At 42.3% G+C, this 20200-nt stretch overlaps 1 non-coding gene across 1 annotated transcript; it reads left to right on the forward strand.

Moving 5' to 3' along the window:
- The first annotated feature begins 9246 nt into the window (after positions 1-9246).
- On the forward strand, positions 9247-9320 carry Trnat-ugu (transfer RNA threonine (anticodon UGU)). The gene has a single exon. It is a non-coding gene; the product is annotated as a tRNA-Thr (tRNA).
- Positions 9321-20200: the final 10880 nt, after the last annotated feature.

Consider the following 20200-nt stretch of genomic DNA (forward strand, 5'->3'; position numbering starts at 1 on the left):
GTAGGATCGATCTACAGTCAGCTCCAAATGGCGGTTCACTAAATTTTCTCAGTTGTAAATGAAAAGCACCAGTTTGCTTTTGTTCCACAGTATCACTTTAATTGCTTTAACCGGTTTTCGGCTTACAAGGCCATCTTCAGACATTTACTATGGTCACCAAAGAAGTTACAATGTTTGCAAACAACATTGGAAGAGAAGTAATATGCCTAGACTGCAGCAGAAACATACACTAAGTAACATCTTTGGCAGTGTGGTGGTAATGCAATGAAAAATAAAAAATTGAAGAGTAAATAAATGAAAATGGAGTAGACAGGAAAGATTTTAACACAAAATAGGAACAGCATGCCCACATAACAGTTTCTATTAATAAACAAAACTAATAAAATAAAATAAAATTAGTGCTTGACATGGCTACATCAGGAGGTATAAAACATGGAGAGTGATACACAAACCAAATAGAAGAACAAACAATTATCAATGTAACTACAGAATACATAATTAAGCAATAATTAATGCAAACTGTTACATAGCGACAGTTTTGAATATAATGGTAATGTCAAAATGCATTACCACCACACTGTATGTTCCCTCAAACTCCTCCATTTTCCTACATTTAGTTATTTTTGTTTAACCTATTAATATTGGTTTTTGACCAGTTTGATCTCTGGACATTTTAAAGCACGTAGCGCGAGCGCGAAACGTTAAAACGAAAACACACAGATGCACGACTTGACAACATTCGAGACAGACTTGTGAAAACTTTTGAGTTTTGAAACCAGACTGTGGCAGCCATCGTATGAAAACATTCGATACATCTATCCCCTCTCCCCTGTCCTACCCAAGTCAAAGCGGCAACAGAACCGTGCGTTGTATGTTCGCTGTTAAATTGTTAAACGCTCGGCTTCGTGTGATGCACCGCCAACAGGCGGAAAGTGTTTGGCGCGCACTCTCATTGTCAATTCGACAGAGCTACGCCGCACTGCATAGCGCAATACTGTACGTACTGTACTTCTAAGGAGTTCCAATAGATGTCAGTGGCATGAATCACCGCAATACGAACAAGAAACACGCTAAAACTTCAACCAATACACGCACGAATTGACGACATTCGGACTTTTGACAAGCGCCAGTGCACCGATTAGAAGTAGACTGCCGAAAAACACCAGCGAATGCATGGCTCCGGGCGCAAGCAAGTTGAAGCTTGTCAAGTGCCAGTACAGCTAGCCAAAAGCGTAGTGCGCGATGCGTTAGGCAGCGCCAATGTGGGTCGCGAAATTCGGAAAAATTTGTTCGGGTAAAGGGGATTTCGGGTAAACGCGATTCGGATTAACGGGAGTTTACTGTATTGTGTTGTATTACTTAAGAAGTCTTCGAGCCCGTCACTTACCGGGGACAATATGCACGTACCTTCGTTAACAGCCTGCAGTGGGGTACATGACGAATGCATTTCTGAAATCTAGCAAAGTAGAATCTGCCTGTTGTCCTTCATCCATAGTTCGCAGTACATCATGTGAGAAAAGAGCAAGCTGGTTTCCCCCAAGCGGTGCTTTCTAAAGCTGTGCTGATTGGTGGCCATGAGCTTTACGATCTCTAGGAAGTTTATCATATTCAGACTCATAACATGCTGCATAATTGTCTAGCAAACCGATATGAAGGGTATTGGCCTGTAATTTTGCAGGTCCGTTCTGTTACCCTCCTTATATAAGGGAATAACCTGGACTTTTTTTCAGTCGCTTGGCACTTTCCGCTGGTCGACAGGCTCGAGATAAATGCAAAATAAGTAAGAGGCGAATGACGCATAGTACTCTTTGCAAAAGGCCACTGTTATGTATGTATAGGGGGTCGGAGGGTGGAGTGTATAAGATTTGCAGACGACATGGTTGTGATGGCAGAGAGTGCAACAGAGATGGAACAAATGTAAGATGATCTAAACACCAAATTAGAAGAATATGGAATGACGATTAACAAGAAAAAACGAAAAGCATGGTAATTGGAGGAAAGGGGAGAAAATGCCATATGAAAATAGGGGGAGAGGAAGTGAATAACTTCAATTACTTGGGAAGTGTAGTAATGGATGATATGTATTGCTCAACAGAAATTAAGGAAAATAATTGCAATGGCAAAAAAAGCAATCAAGAGGAAACAGAAATTACTTTGTGGACCACTAGGAAAACCACTGAGGAAAAGACTTGTCAAATGTTACACCTGGAGCGTTACACTGTATGGTGCGGAGACCTGGACATTGACGAAGGAAAATGAAAGAACATTGGAGGCACTAGAGATGTGGATATGGAGAAGAATGGAAAAAGTGAAATGGCAAGACCGAGTAAGGAATGAAGACGTATTAGGAAGAGCTGGAGAAGAAAGAAACATGCTCAAAGTTATTAGAAAGAGAAAACGGAACTGGATTGGGCATTGTTTGAGCAATGACTGTTTATTGAAGGAAGGAATAGAGGGAATGGTGAGTGGGGAGGGGGGGGGGGAAAGGGGAAGAGGAAAAACAAGATATGAAATGCTGGACAATATCAAAGGAGGCAAATATTCAGAAATGAAAAGACTGGCTATGGACAGACAAAAGTGGAAGAGGCTTAACCCATGGCAAGACCTGCAGTAAGGCAGAATACCGTACTACTACTACTACTACTACTACTACTAGTAGTAGTAGTAGTAGTAGTATTATGTATAGTACGTGAACACAGAGTTGTAAGTTCAAACATAAAGTTATATTCTACATTAAAAATAGTAGCCTATTTTGTTGATTACAATTTAAGAAATATGATGTAGTGCTCTTACAGGGTGTTTCAAAATTGACCGGTATATTTGAAACGGAAATAACAACTAAACAAGCAGCGATAGAAATACACCGTTTGTTGCAATATGCTTGGGACAACAGTACATTTTCAGGCGGACAAACTTTCGAAATTACAGTAGTTACAATTTTCAACAACAGATGGCGCTGCAAGTGATGTGAAAGATATAGAAGACAGCGCAGTCTGTGGGTGCGCCATTCTGTACGTCGTCTTTCTGCTGTAAGCGTGTGCTGTTCACAACGTGCAAGTGTGCTGTAGACAACATGGTTTATTCCTTAGAACAGAGGATTTTTCTGGTGTTGGAATTCCACCGCCTAGAACACAGTGTTGTTGCAACAAGACGAAGTTTTCAACGGAGGTTTAATGTAACCAAAGGACCGAAAAGCGATACAATAAAGGATCTGTTTGAAAAATTTCAAAGGACTGGGAACGTGACGGATGAACGTGCTGGAAAGGTAGGGCGACCGCGTACGGCAACCACAGAGGGCAACGCGCAGCTAGCGCAGCAGGTGATCCAACAGCGGCCTCGGGTTTGCGTTCGCCGTGTTGCAGCTGCAGTCCAAATGACGCCAAAGTCCACGTATCGTCTCATGCGCCAGAGTTTACACCTCTATCCATACAAAATTCAAACGCGGCAACCCCTCAGCGCCGCTACCATTGCTGCACGAGAGACATTCGCTAACGATATAGTGCACAGGATTGATGACGGCGATATGCATGTGGGCAGCATTTGGTTTAGTGACGAAGCTTATTTTTACCTGGACGGCTTCGTCAATAAACAGAACTGGCGCATATGGGGAACCGAAAAGCCCCATGTTGCAGTCCCATCGTCCCTGCATCCTCAAAAAGTACTGGTCTGGGCCGCCATTTCTTCCAAAGGAGTCATTGGCCCATTCTTCAGATCCGAAACGATTACTGCATCACGCTATCTGGACATTCTTCGTGAATTTGTGGCGGTACAAACTGCCTTAGACGACACTGCGAACACCTCGTGGTTTATGCAAGATGGTGCCCGGCCACATCGCACGGCTGACGTCTTTAATTTCCTGAATGAATATTTCGATGATCGTGTGATTGCTTTGGGCTATCCGAAACATACAGGAGGCGGCGTGGATTGGTCTCCCTATTCGCCAGACATGAACCCCTGTGACTTCTTTCTGTGGGGACACTTGAAAGACCAGGTGTACCGCCATAATCCAGAAACAATTGAACAGCTGAAGCAGTACATCTCATCTGCATGTGAAGCCATTCCGCCAGACACGTTGTCAAAGGTTTCGGGTAATTTCATTCAGAGACTACGCCATATTATTACTACGCATGGTGGATATGTGGAAAATATCGTACTATAGAGTTTCCCAGACCGCAGCGCCATCTGTTGTTGAAAATTGTAACTACTGTAATTTCGAAAGTTTGTCTGCCTGAAAATGTACTGTTGTCCCAAGCATATCGCAACAAACGGTGTATTTCTATCGCTGCTCATTTAGTTTTTATTGCCGTTTCAAATATACCGGTCATTTTTGAAACACCCTGTACATGCCTGACTCAGAATATCACATAAACATGGATTTTGCAGTTAAACATAAATGATTCATATTATAACCATGCCAAGAGGATAAAAATTTTAAATGAGACAGCACTGAAGATGAGCTATGGCTACTATGGAACTTGGTTATATTATGTTCCTTTAAAATACGAGAAAAGTTTTGGGAACTAACTAGGGAAAGTGGTGTTGGATGACTCTATTTGCTCATTCAGAATTAATTCAGGGAAAGACTTCATGCATGCATGGGTCTAAATCTCCTGCAGAAGATGCAGCGTACCGTGGTTATCTGCAACAGGTGCTTTTTGGATTTCGAACTAAATGATTATTATCCGCAAGGTGGGCGGCAAAGCCGGATTTACGTAAGTGATCCAGTTGTACGACATTAAAGTGTTCCCTATATCTTTTCAAAACCTTCTACCTGACTGACCAATGTAGAATTTATTACAATTTAATTTACAAATTCCAGACCTGTCTTAATGGTTAATAATGTGTGGGAAAGACTGAACATCTCTTTACTAAAATTTATTATTGGTGGAAAAACCTACGTTGGCGTGCTTGTTTTAGAATAGGCCTAAAACAGGCAGTCTTTGTGTGATCTCGGTCTACTACTATTACAGAAACGGCAGCTCTTTCTGTCCAGCAGAGTCGGGACGGAAGCGCGTCATTGGGTGGCCATGACGCCGCGGCCTGCGCGGCCCAGCCCTTTCCCTAGCGCAGTCTGTGTCTACTTCGACAGGGACGCAACTCTGCTTGTAAGCAGCACTGGATGACGACTTCAAGGTCAGCGTAGTTTGAGTACGGTTTCTGGCTCAAGAACGCCTACCACTGAATCTTATTACACCATGAATTTGTGGAGGTGTGTACTGCGATACTGTGGAACGTGTTGGGACGTCATACGTCAGTTCCACGTTAATGTTCCCGTTCTGCACTGCCATAAGCTCGTCCAGAGAACTCATCAAGGTGGCGTCCAAGGTGTCGTTCAACAATGCCACTAACTTAGCCGTCAATATGCTTAAGGGTTTATAGGGCAAATTCAGTAGCGGATACTTCCGGTTCTGACACGTAGCCCCGGTTATAGTGGCTGGAAACCGAAAAGATGCCCATGAAATCTCATACTATGTACCATTTAGCATTAATCTGCTGCGCCACAGTTTCAAGTATTCCATACCCTTACAATTTGTAGGAAATACCGCTGGATCCAATACAGTGTATATCCATCGTGGACGTGTCTTCTGAAAATAAGGATGCGGTGCAAGAATGTTCTGTAAGCTATTTCCCGCTCCAGTCCCTCCTACAAACAACTCGGTTTCACACGTTGGACGCCCCTGGATGGGCGTACTGTAATCTGCCCTCTTTAACAACGCCACAATTGATCTGCTAACATTAGTGCATGACTTTTTCCAGTTGACATAACAATTGGAATTTCCTTCGCCGTGTCTTGCACAAACTTCCCAAGATCCCTCAGTTTATAGATTATGGGTGAAGCATATAGCTTTCATCAGTCATTTTTACCTGCCAAAAGGAAACGAGGAAATGAGTTATTACAAGTAGATGGGCTCATTCGAGGCTGACCCCCATTGATATGACATGGTCGAATAACGTCTAACATTCTACGTGGTGTCTGTTTGCTCTGAGACGTAACTTTCTACCACTTTCGCGCAACGATGTTCTGAGTGTGTTTTTAAGGGAATTGACTAGTTTGAACCTGGGACCTGTTGCTGGTAAGGAGACACTGGACCACACATGTAGTGTAGAGTTAAGAAGAGTTCAGAGAGACTAGCGATGATATAATCAAATACTTAATGATTTCAGCGTCAGCTCCACTGCACTCCCTGTAAAAGAATCTTAATACTAACTAAATTTAGTTGAAGGGGTTCAAGGCTTTCCTATTTTTAGTTAGCTGGTAATATAACGTCAAAAAATCAGTTACGTTTACCATTGGAATTTTTATTCTACTCACAAAACATTGTTTATAAATTGCACTACTGAAAAAGGAAATATTTTAATACAGGATGATAAAAACCAACTGCGTTCAACATAAATGTTAACGAATACTCCCTGAATGGGTTTCCAAGTTCTATAATGGATCGAAGGATGACCTATGCCATATCACATCTATAATCTAGGTTTAAGTTAAGTTTCGTAAAAGAGAAAACTATTAAAATGGTCTACAGTGAGCCTCAATTTTCTTTAATTACTTATTTAACTTGTTGTAAATTACAGTGGCTGATGTGGCTTCTCAATAAACATGTAACAGAAAAATCATCGAGTTTCAGATTTTAACTTCAAGTGCCACATGTGAATACCTCGAAGTTTAATAGACGATCAACACTAGTATTACGCAAAAATGATATCGACAGGAAGTCCAAAATGGCTAAGCAGGGATGGCTAGAGGACAAATGAACGGATGTAGAGGCTTTTCTCACTAGGGCTATGATAGACACTGCCTACAGGAAAATTAAAGAGACCTTTGGAAAAAAAGAGAGCCACTTGTATGAATATCAAGAGCTCTGATGGAAACCCAGTTCTAAGCAAAGAGGGGAAAGCAGAAAGGTGGAAGGAGTATATAGAGGGTCTATACAAGGGCGATGTACTTGAGGACAATATTATGGAAATGAAAGAGGATGTAGATGAAGATGAAATGGGAGATACGATACTGCGTGAAGAGTTTGACAGAGCACTGAAAGACCTGAGTCGAAACAAGGCCCCGGGAGTAGACAACATTCCATTAGAACTACTGGCGGCCTTGGGAGAGCCAGTCCTGACAAAACTCTACCATCTGGTGAGCAAGATGTATGAGACAGGCGAAATTCCCTCAGACTTCAAGAAGAATATAATAACTCCAATCCCAAAGAAAGCGGGTATTGACATATGTGAAAATTACCGAACTATCAGTTTAGTAAGTCACAGCTGCAAAATACTAACGCGAATTCTTTACAGACGAATGGAAAAACTGGTAGAAGCCGATCTCGGGGAAGATCAGTTTGGATTCTATAGAAATGTTGGAACACGTGAAGCAATAGTGACCTTGCGACTTATCTTACAAGAAAGATTAAGGAAAGGCAAATTTAAGTTTCTAGCATGTGTAGACTTAGAGAAGGCTTTTGTCAATGTTGACTGGAATACTCTCTTTCAAATTCTAAACGTGGCAGGGGTAAAATACAGGGAGAGAAAGGCTATTTACAATTTGTACAGAAATCAGATGGCAGTTACAAGAGTCGAGGGGCATGAAAGGGAAGCAGCGGTTGGGAAGGAAGTGAGACAGGGTTGTAGCCTCTCTTCGATGTTATTCAATCTGTATATTGAGGAAGCAGTAAAGGAAACGAAACAAATATTAGGAGTAGGTATTAAAATCCAGGGAGAAGAAATAAATACTTTGAGGTTCACCGATGACATTGTAATTCTGTGAGAGACAGCAAAATACTTTGAAGAGCAGTTGAACGGAATGGACAGTGTCTTGAAAGGAGGATATAAGATGAATATCAACAAAAGCAAAACGAGGATAATGGCATGTAGTCAAATTAAGTCGGGTGATGGTGAGGGATTTAGATTAGGATATGAGACATTTCAAGTAGTAAAGGAGTTTTGTTATTTGGGGAGCAAAACAACTGATGTTAGTCGAAGTAGAGAGGATATAAAATGTAGACTGGCAATGGCAAGGAAAGCGTTTCTGAAGAAGAAATTTGTTAACATCGAGTATAGATTTAAGTGTCAGGAAGTCGTTTCTGAAAGTATTTGTATGGAGTGTAGCCATCTATGGAAGTGAAACATGGACAATAAATAGTTTAAACAAGAAGAGAATAGAAGCTTTCGAAATGTGGTGCTACAGAATAATGTTGAAGATTAGGTGGGTAGATCACGTAACTAATGAGGAGGTATTGAATAGGATTGGGGAGAACAGAAGATTGTGGCACAACTTAACTAGAAGAAGGGATCGGTTGGTAGGACATGTCCTGAGGCATCAAGGTATCACAAATTTAGCATTGCAGGGCAGCGTGGAGGGTAAAAATCGTAGAGGGAGACCAAGATATGAATACACTAAGCAGATTCAGAAGGATGTAGGTTGCAGTAGGTAATGGGAGTTGAAGAAGCTTGCACAGGATAGATTAGCATGGAGAGCTGTATCAAACCAGTCTCAGGACTGAAGACCACAACAACAACAAAATAAATTCAACTTTAGCAAGCGAACTTGACAAAAAACAATCCAACAATTGGCAAAGCCTGAAAGAAAAGTTCTTCAAAACAGAAAAAAATTCAATTCCGCTTCTGAAGAAACATAAACAACTTCGTGGAACGCGCATTGTGAAGCAGCAGCTAAGTCTAGGCATGAGGCATTAAAAAATTGGAATAGTAATAAAACTGAAAATTTGTACAACACTTTTCTAATTAGAAGAAAAGAAACATCCAAATTAATCCGACAGACTAACAAAAACTAAGAAAATCTCTAACTTTTAGAAATAGAAAAAGACTTCCAAAAGTAAAATATAAGAAACTATGTGCATTTTCAACTTCTAGCGGCGTAATGAATAATCCATTAAATTTCGGGCATGCAGCCGCGGAAATAAAATTTCCTCCACTGATATTTCGGCCGCGTATCGTCCGGCCATCTTCAGAGTGAGTCACTCTGAAGATGGCCGGACGATACGCGGCCGAAATATCAGTGGAGGAAATTTTATTTGCGCGGCTGCATGCCCGAAATTTAGTGGATTAAGTAACTATGTATTCAAAACAAAACTAATCGCTTACCAACCTCAAAATTGTTTGCTTCAAAAACGAAAATGAGAAAATATCTAATAGGTACATTACGTATGTAGATTGTGGACAGTTGGGAATGTGGGTCTCACGGGAAGCGTGCGCGGGGGTAAGTCCCTGGAGTCATGCTATTCACCTTTGGCCTCGGTGGCTCGGATGGATAGAGCGTCTGCCATGTAAGCAGGAGATCACGGGTTCGAGTCCCGGTCGGGGCACACATTTACAGCTGTCCCCATCGAGGTATATCAACAATACCTGTCGGCAGCTGAGGGTTTCAATTAATTATCAAGTACTGTATGTGCCTTTGTAGATTTTACGAAGGCATACATCTCAGTTGCTTGTTAATCTCTTTTCCAATTTTTAAAGGAACAAGGACTAGATAACAAAACTCTAACACTGATTAAGGAAACATTAACCAACATTAGATCTAAAGTTAAATTCCATGGGAGAAATTTCTGAACCATTTGATATTAGAGTTGTGGTAGACAAGGAGATGGTCTCTCCCCATTAACTGAATTTCGGAAAAGGTCATTATAGAATGTCGAGAGCAAAAGTCGAGTCAAAATATAGATCAATCAATCAAGTTAGGTAGAAGTAATATTAGGGTAGATTGCCTCGTCTTTGCAGATGATCTGGCAGTTTAATTGGGGACGCTACCACAGCTCAAAAACAAATTCAAGTCCTTAAATATGTTACGGAAAAAGTAGGACTACAAATAGCCTTCGAAAGAACCGAATATATGCCATGCAGCAAACAAGGACCAAAGCTGAAAAAATAGAAGGGTTTTCCCAATTTAAATACTTGGCGGAAACCATACAAGAAAACGGTCTGGAAAAAGTTGCAAACGAAGTTCGCTGTCAATGGGAACTGCATGCAGATTAACTCAAAATATTTACCATAAAAAGTCACTTTCTACATTCAGTAAACTTAGGCGTTACAGCATGCGAGCTAACATCCTAAAGATGTTCGGGCTCACAAGGGGTTCCTCTTCCTCGAAATGTTTTGGCTCAAACTCGTCTAGGGGTAGACCGCACGTGTTGCACTACACGCCCTAAATTAGACACTTGTGACCCTTTGGTCAGATTGTCTGGCTGATGACAAGTTTGCGAAATACAAAGTTAATATAACATATAATAACAGTAATAATAATATCATCAGCTTAATTAGCGATCCACAAATGATGCAGGCCACGCAGTTGCGATATGGTTAGAATGACGTTTATTCAGGAAGCAAACTACGAGGTGCATTCAAGTTCTAAGGCCTCTGATTTTTTTTTCTCCGAACTGGAAAGAGATACAAACATGCGCATTGTTTTAAAATGAGGCCGCGTTCATTGTCAATACGTCCCAGAGATGGCAGCACCGTACGGCAGATGGAATTTTACCGCCAGCGGCGACAATGAGAACTGTTTTAAATACTTAAAATGGCGACGTTTTCCTTACTTGAACAGCGTGCAATCATTCGTTTTCTGAATTTGCGTGGTGTGAAACCAATTGAAATTCATCGACAGTTGAAGGAGACATGTGGTGATGGAGTTATGGATGTGTCGAAAGTGCGTTTGTGGGTGCGACAGTTTAATGAAGGCAGAACATCGTGTGACAACAAACCGAAACAACCTTGGACTCGCACAAGCCGGTCTGACAACATGATCGAGAAAGTGGAGAGAATTGTTTTGGGGGATCGCCGAATGACTGTTGAACAGATCGCTTACAGAGTTGGCATTTTTGTGGGTTCTGTGCACACAATCCTGCACGACGACCTGAAAATGCGAAAAGTGTCATCCAGGTGGGTGCCACGAATGCTGACAGACGCCCACATGGCTGCCCGTGTGGCATGTTGCCAAGCAATGTTGACGCGCAACGACAGCATGAATGGGACTTTCTTTTCGTCAGTTGTGACAATGGATGAGACGTGGATGCCATTTTTCAATCCAGAAACAAAGCGGCAGTCAGCTCAATGGAAGCACACAGATTCACCGCCACCAAAAAAATTTCGTGTAACCGCCAGTGCTCAAAAAATGATGATGTCCATGTTGTGGGATAGCGAGGGCGTAATCCTTACCCATTGCGTTCCAAAGGGCACTACGGTAACAGGTGCATCCTACGAAAATGATTTGAAGAACAAATTCGTTCCTGCACAGCAACAAAAACGTCCGGGAAGGGCTGCGCGTTTGCTGTTTCACCAAGACAACGCACCCGCACATCGAGCTAACCTTACGCAACAGTTTCTTCGTGATAACAACTTTGAAGTGATTCCTGATGCTCCCTACTCACCTGACCTGGCTCCTAGTGACTTTTGGCTTTTTACAACAATGAAAGACACTCCCCATGGCCGCACATTCACCAGCTGTGCTGCTGTTGCCTCAGCGATTTTCCAGTGGTCAAAACAGATTCCTAAAGAAGCCTTCGCCGCTGCCATGGAATAATGGGGTCAGCGTTGTGAAAAATGTGTACGTCTGCAGGGCGATTACGTGTAGAAGTAATGCCAGTTTCATTGATTTCGGGTGAGTAGTTAATTAGAAAAAAAATCGGTGGCCTTAGAACTTGAATGCACCTCGTAATGGCGAAAGTGGTCGTATTTAGAGTTACTAATTAGACTCGAGCACATATCCATTTGATGCTATTCAATCATTCAGAACCTCATAGCGAATTAGATGTCCTATGCTCTACCTCGTTAACTACGCGAAAAGTTTGAGCACAGACAAGGCGCGCGGCTGCTCACCGCTCAGAGATAAGTCCCGCGACACCACACAACGCGGAATTCTTCAAGGAGTTTCAGTTCCTAGCTACCTAAAGACCGACTGTCCGCTTTCGCGTCTAAATCGCAGCTGTCGACTCTGGATTCTAGACCACAACTGTCCACTTTGGTGTCTCCAGCCGAACTGTCCGCTTTCGCGTCTGCGCCAGCACTCTGCCCTCTGACCATGCACGGCCGCACTTCCCTCTCGCCGAACATACTCACTCAACTGACTAGTGCTGTTCCCTTTCCTGAAGCCGTCCACCTGATTGGCTACAGCTTATTTAACATTTTGACATATTTAGATAATCAAAGCTTGACCAGTTTCACGTTCCAAATGAAGTAACAATAATATCCATTGTTAAATTCTTTTACTTAAAACCAATATAATTTCCTTCTTAGCTTTGAATGCCACGGCCAGCAGCCTTGCCCCATGTGTTTTCTGACAAATAAATAAAGAACAAAAGTAACTATTATGCACTAAACTTTACAACAAATATCCTCTTACCTAATGATTCAATAAGGTGTCAGGTTGGCATCGTTCAATGTGTTTTGTGTGGAGGAAATAATGATCTGATGCTTAACAGAAAGTACTGATAATTTAAATTTACTACATCTTTTAAACAAATGAAGTTACAGAGTTGATAATTACAACATTTGTCACTTTAGTGATTCTCTTCTATATGAAATACCGATCGTTAAGATCGATCAAAGCGTTCAGATTTTAGCATTCAGGTCTCTTGCAAAACTTGTTAGTATCACTTTCACAATAAATCCTAAACTAATATAGATATGATCAATATTAAAATTTTATTGGGATGACCATGAAAATTTATGGAGGATGACAGATTGTGGCTTCATTACCTGCGCTACTACAGAATTAAATAATTTTCATAAATGTTTGCCTTTATGGCGGATCTTAAGTCCACCATATTTAACACTGCTATGTCTTCTTGACCACAAACGGCTTCTAATGGGTTTCCCTATGTCATAGGTTCTTGTCTGTCTCGCTAGAACACTACAGCACTTAGGTCTCAACTGACAAGTGACGCCTGTGAGTTTCCTCACCTCGTGGTGAATCTGCGCCCTTTGTGGCACCCGGTCCTGGACGACAGGGTTTGTTTAACAATTCCTGAAGGCTGACTCTTTCGTCCATATACTTAAATGAGAGCGAAATGCTCGTTAACTCACAAGCAATGCGATCAAACCTGAATGTCTTTGTGGAGCAGAAACTTTAATTTTAAATAGAAAGAGGGATATTGAAGAATTTCAATAGAAAGAAAGGAAGATATTTAGGAAAATATTAGGTCCCAAAATTACTGATGAGGAAACTTACAGGCTGAGAAGTAATAAGTAACTACGAGCATACACACACATACATGGTTACATGAGAAAACGGAGACTTTAATTTTATGGGCACATTAAAAGAATGGCGCCCACTAGGTTGCAAAACAAATAGAATTCTACTAAAACAGAAGTAAGGACAAAACTGAGCCAATTAAACGGATCACTGCGATTAAGGAGGATCTTAAAGTAGGCGGTATAGCTCAGGCAGACGTCACAGACAGAAAAACACTCAGACGAAAGATATTTGACTGGAAAGCTGGTCAGTGGGAAATTAAAAAATGGCTTGGAACACCATGGTCTGATGAAAGAAAGTGACTTTATTCTGACAGGATGAAACATATTTGGTCACAAAGGAAGGCTAACTATCTAAATCACATTGAGTGATTGTACATCGGGTGGTCATATTAGGCCCATAAATGAATAATGAAAAATAAAAGAAAGTACCACATGATAAACCACACAGATTCGAAGGCTGTCAATCCAGCTAAATACTTCGGGATTACAGTTATTTGGAATGATCACATAGATAATGTTGCGTGGAAAGCTTACCAAAGACTGGCAGAAAACTTAGAAAATGCAACAGTTTTACTAATGAGTTTGCTTGTACTAAGCTTATCCGTTCTCTCCTGAAGTGTTAGTGCGCGATATAGCATCTGCATGGGATAGGACTGACGAAGGACATCGAAAAAGTTCAAAGAACGGTTGCTTGTTTTGTATTATCGCAAAATAGGGGACATGATGGGCAAGTTGAAGCCGCAACCATTCATACAATGGCCTTTTTCGTTGCTGCGAGATCCTTTCACTAAATTTCAATCTACACTGTTCTCCTCCGAATGCTGAAATATTTTGTTGACACCAACCCACATACAGAGGAATGATTATTGCAATAAAACGCGAGAAATCAGAGCTCGCACGGAAAGATTTAAGTTTTCCATCTCCCCCTCCCCCCTCACTGTTAGAGGGCGCGGGGAAACGGTAGAGATGTAGTGTGAAAATCGTTTGATGAACCCTCTGTCGGTAACTCAAGCGTGAATTGCAGAGTATTCATATAGATTTAGACGTAAATGTAGAAAGAAACTAGGAGAATTCTGTACGTAAAGTAAGGATGGTCTTACGGAGTTAATTGACTTCGCTGAAAATGCTATCAATATTTTTAGACGGCCAGGCAGGAAGTTTTTGCTGCAGCGTGCAAGTCACACAGCCTAACAATTGTAGAATGCCACATTAGACCTAACACAACTTTTACAGCACAACTGTCGATAGCATAAATCTGTAACAAACACACACGGGTTCGGAAACCTCCCTCTAGTAAGCTGTCCGTCTGTAATGCCCTTCATGTAGACAAACTGAATTACATCTCTTACACATTAAAAAACTCCACCTACGCATTTAGTAAATACTTTCAGAATTTATATCTTAAATGTAATGCAGCTATTACGCGCTCCAAAGTTGGACTGCGTGTGTGCATTTGTAATGGTCTGGCTGATAAATGTAACAAGCATTTCTTTCGGAAGCGTGATTTATGTTCGTTCTGTCAGTTGCTCGTAACAGAAGTTCCTTGATGATGAATAACGAGATAAGTGCTTCTTTGTAATACACAAAGGGATAAGTCAGTATTTGTCAAACGACTTTTTGGGCTGACTGACATGTAATGAAGTGAAATACAGTGCTTATCCGTCACTGACAAATACGTTATTGAAGTCGACAATCAAGAATTCAAGACTAACGATTTAGGTTGAAATGTCAGCAGAATTTTAGTAGAATAATTTTCTATCAGTCGTAATGGGAATCAAACAAAAAACTGTATATGGTTTTGCACCAGACACCTGTCGATCTCCCGCAACTTGGATCAAATTCCTGCTGTGTTTTGGAGCTGTTATAGAGATTTGAACCGTTGAGATTTGCCGTTTCGCTTTGCCCGAAGATCGAAACGAGGAGCGTGGTTTGGAACTTCCTTCACTAGGGATATGTTGAGGACACTACTAAACTTCCTTTCTATTGGGGTGATAGCACACTGCTATTAGAGCAGGATCGAAAATATATTTTTATGTTTCGGCAAGACATTTTTCCAATGTTGAATATATTTTTGATACTTTAGTCCTTTAACAGAGAATATACACTATGTCAAAAGTATCCGGACACGCCCATAAACATACGTTTTTGATATCAGGTGCATTGTGCTGCCACCTACTCCCAGCTACTCCATATCAGCTACCTCAGTAGTTATTAAACATCGTGAGAGAGCAGAATGGGGCGCTGCGCGGAACTCATCGACTTCGAACGTTGTCAGGTGATTGGGTGCCATACTTCTGTACGCGAGACTTCCACACTCCTACACATCTCCGCGCCCACTGTTTCCGATGTGATAGTGAAGTGGAAACGTGGAGAGACACGTACAATACAAAAGCGTACAGGCCGACCTCGTTTGTTGACTGACAGAGACCGCCAACAGGTGAAGAGGGTCGTAATGTGTAATTGGCAGACATCTGTCCAGACAGGAATTCCAAACTGCATCAGGATTCACGGCAAGAAACATGGCAGTTAGGTGGGAGGTGAGAGAACTTGGATTTCATGGTCGAGCGGCAGCTCATAAGCCACACAAGGCGTCGGTAAACGCCAAACGACACCTCGCTTCGTGCAAGGAGCGTAAACACTACACGTCTGAACAGTGGAAAAACGTTGTGTGGAGTGACGAATCACGGTACACAATGTGGCGATCCGATGCCAGGGTGTGGGCATCGAGAACGCCCGGTGAACGTCATCTGCCAACGTGTGTAGTGCCAAAAGTAAAATTCGGAGTTGGTGGTGTTATGGTTTGGTCGTGTTTTTCATGGAGGGACTTGCACTCCCTGTTGTTTTTCGTGACACTATCACAGCACAGGCCTACATTGATGTTTTAAGCACCTTCGTGCTTCCCACTGTTGAAGAGCAATCCGGGGATGGCGACTGCATGTTTCAACATGATCGAGCACGACAATAACATCCCTGTAATGGACTGGCCTGCACAGAGTCTCCTATAGAACACCTGTCGGATGATTTGGATCGCCGACTTCGTGCCAGGCCTCACCGACCGACATCAATACCTCTCCTCAGTGCAACACTCCGTGAAGAATGGGCAACCACTCCCCAAGAAACCTTTCAGCACCTGACTGAACGTATGCCTGCGAGAGTGGAAGCTGTCATGAAGGCTAATGGTGGGCTAACACCATACCGAATCCCAACATTACGGATGGAGGGCGCCAAGAACTTTCAAGTCATTTTCAGCCAGTCGTCCAGATATTTTTGATGACATAGTGTAGCTATCAGGTAAATCTCGAACAGCAGTTGTACGATTCCTAAGAGCCCCAACGCATCTTCACTGGCATTGAAGGAGTTAATTGCTTCCAAGGGCCGTAATACATTTTTGAAATAAATAACAACAAGTTCGTAGAAACATCTCATTACAGCTCAGTAAAATATTCCTTACCTAATTACTTTTGTAGTACTGCCAAGTAAAGGGCTTATGATTTCCCATTGTTACAACAAATGTTGGACAGTTCTACAACGAAACAGTTGCATCATCTCCACGTAATGATGCAAGTGTGTTATCTGAGCTCGACATACTTCTTGTGACTTTTTGTCCCTCGGCGCGACAGCAAGCCTTGCTCGGTTCCTTAAGAGGGTTTCCTGGTCTAGGAGTTTCAAAAAATCAATTTTTGTTGCAGTTTTCGATACTTTATATTATGGAGAACATGGGGCCAAGCCGTGTTCCCCGTAAACTACTGCACGTAGTCGAAATATACGATCAGTGGACGGGCAGTCCCACGTCGTCGAGTGCCTATGGACGGCTCTCGCAGGCAATCATACCTATATACGAAGATCTATCGAATGACAGTTTAGCCGCGCAGGATTAGCCGAACGGTCTAGCGCTGCAGTCATGGGCTGTACGGCTGGTCCCGGCGGAGGTTCGAGTCCTCCCTCGGGCATGGCTGTGTGTGTGTTTGTCCTTAGGATAATTTAGGTTAAGTAGTGTGTCAGCTTAGGGACTGATGACCTTAGCAGTTAAGTCCCATAAGATTTTCACACACATTAGAACATTTTTGAATGACAGTTTGCAGAAAGGATGTTTTGGAGTGAACACTCAAAACTCTAACGAGTCGATAAGTTAGCTGATTTGGACGCTTTCCCCAAATCACATATATTCCGTAAAAAAGTAATCGAAACTGCAAACACTTTCGCTACAATTACTTTCAACGACGGCTTCATGGGACTCGCACAGACAATGAATGCCATAGGCATTCAGCTTGGCAATACGGTGCTGGAATTTTACAGAAGGCGCAACGCGGACCGCTTTATAAGCAGAGAGCAAAGCGCATCTACGACCAGTAAGGAAGCCAGATCAGCGACCCGGGAAGAAGCGGTGTACGTGAACGAGATTTGCGAGATTCAGGAAAGCGTACTGTATTCTCCAGGTACTGCAAACTGATGGGCCAAACCCTTCCCATAACTTTAGACGCGATTTCCTAAAAGTCGCTTTTTTTCTTTTATATGCTGGGTGTTTGGATTGCCGAAAAACTACACGGACGATTTTGATGCCGGTTAGTTATTTTTGTAGAGATCTGAACTGATCTCTAAAGGCTAAACAGTTTTGAAAATATCGATTTTTTTCTGTACTTTTAATGCCCAAACAAAGTCTATTTTTCTTACTCTTTTCAAAAAATGGTTCAAATGGCTCTGAGCACTATGGGACTCAACTGCTGTAGTCATAAGTCCCCTAGAACTTAGAACTACTTAAATCTAACTAACCTAAGGACATCGCACACATCCATGCCCGAGGCAGGATTCGAACCTGCGACCCTAGCGGTCGTGCGGTTCCAGACTGTTGCGCCTTTAACCGCTCGGCCACTTCGGCCGGCTACTCTTTTCAAATAGATGCCATTTTGTGAAAAAATAATAGTTTTTTTTTCACTGAAACTTCCTGGCACATTAAAACTGTGTGCCGGACCGAGACTCGAACTCGGGACCTGTCGTGCTTGGGTAGCTCAGATATCAGAGCACTTGCCCAAGAAAGGCAAACGTGCCAAATTCGAGTCTCTGTCCGGCACACAGTTTTAATTCGCCAGTAAGTTTCATATCAGTGCACACTCCGCTGCAGGTGCTGACCATAGCTACACTCATGTGTTAATAACTTTTTGGTCTGGTCTGTTTCAGACCACCCAGTTACGTGAACCAGGTCCATCTGGCTACCGATTCAAAACGTGCATTACGATCCTCGGTACCAGTTTGTTTAATATCCGTTTAATATTTTTGGAGAAAATTTCTTTTAATACGGGTAAAAGGTAGATGAATTAAAGGGTATAAATTTTGTTTGACTTATCTTTTGATTTCACGTCCGAAAAACGTTCAAAATGAGGTAAAAATCCGACCTCTAGACCAGAAAATCCCTTTAAAACACTATCTGAGCCTATGAAGGCAAAGAGTTTTTAAAATGAGACTCCGTCTAAGAAGACCAAGAATTTTTAGTCACATTCCTGTTGCTACTGTTGTATCGTGTCCATGCTACACACAAATTACACTATCTGAGCAAAAGCGTCCGGCCACCACTATGTGGGGCTGATTTGCCAACTAGATGCCGCGGGAGGCAGACCGGCCGGTATGAAGGGACGCGGAGAGTATTGCTTGGTCAGGAGAGACGTAGTAACAGGAGAAAGGGTCGGACAGCAGAAAACAGTGATACCTAACGTAGAGCAGTCATTGGATGCCACCTGAGTAACAAATCCATCAGAGGCCCTTGTATAGCTGTCCACGTCAACTCGTAGTGAAGTCACTGAGAAGTGAGAAGTTGAAACGCGATGAACAAACATAGCTAGACCAAGCAGACACCTTATACTGACACAAGTGTTGTTATAAGAAAATGGTACGAAATAATTGAAAGGAATCACTAGAGAGTCCAAAGTTCTACCACCAGTACAGCTAACAGAATTACTGTGCGCAGTGAGTTAAAAACAGTGGGGCAGTACGATCAAGCAGCTCATCATAAGTCAAACATTTCTGCAGTCAATGCTAAATGACAGACGGGGTGGAGTAAAGAGCGACGCCATCGGGTAGTGGACGGCTGGAAACGAGGGATATGGAATGATGACTCACGCTACAGCTGTGGCAAACCGATTGAAGAATTTGAATTTGGCGAATGTCTGCAGCCGTTACCTGCCATCACGTGTGGTGCCGAACGTGAAATCCGTAGCAGGTGACGTTCCCTGTGGTGGTCCCCTTAACGCACTTGGGAGAACGCTAATTGTGCAGGGATGTGAACACAGTTCACTCCATTGGGTAGTGTGCGGAATAGAGGAAGAGTTCGGAGACATGATCGTTTCTATCAGTATCACAATACAACGCCTCATAAAACATCATGTGAGAGGCAACGGTTTATGGTCACTGACATCCCTGAAATGAAATTATGTGTCCAGAATCCTGGCGTGAATCCTTTGAATACCTCTGTGATGAGTTACAAAGTAGACTTCGATCCTGGCCCCAGCGTGCACATCACTACCTCCTCTGGTTTCGGCTCGTGCGGGAGAGTGGGCTGCCATTCATCCACAGACATAGAATCTTTCCCCAGATTTCAAGCCGTCACGGAGACGAAGGTTGGACACATCCTTTGTTAATGTCTACCACAAGGTGACCGGATACTTTTGGTCTGATATTGTATATGAGTTTCTATTTCACTGGCTACCAGTCTCTATCATCGTTAACGAAACGAAACGTTGCATCCTTGCTGAAGTTAGACTTCTAGTCCTGGATGTGGGCGATGTATCTGAATAACTAAGAGCTGTACAAGGACAGCAATTTCAAACATCAATTTATGAAAATAAGAATGTTAGTATAACACACATTAATGTTTCTGTGTCTCAGGGCGGTTAGAATGGGCTACCACTGCCCAGTGACTGAATTTATTTGATGCTATGAGCACACTCATACTTGGCGGTTTGATCTCGCCCACGTATTTTATCAGCTATCAGCGGCGAAGAATTGG

This window comes from Schistocerca cancellata, unplaced genomic scaffold (assembly GCF_023864275.1).
Source record: "Schistocerca cancellata isolate TAMUIC-IGC-003103 unplaced genomic scaffold, iqSchCanc2.1 HiC_scaffold_754, whole genome shotgun sequence".
Lineage (NCBI taxonomy): Eukaryota > Metazoa > Arthropoda > Insecta > Orthoptera > Acrididae > Schistocerca > Schistocerca cancellata.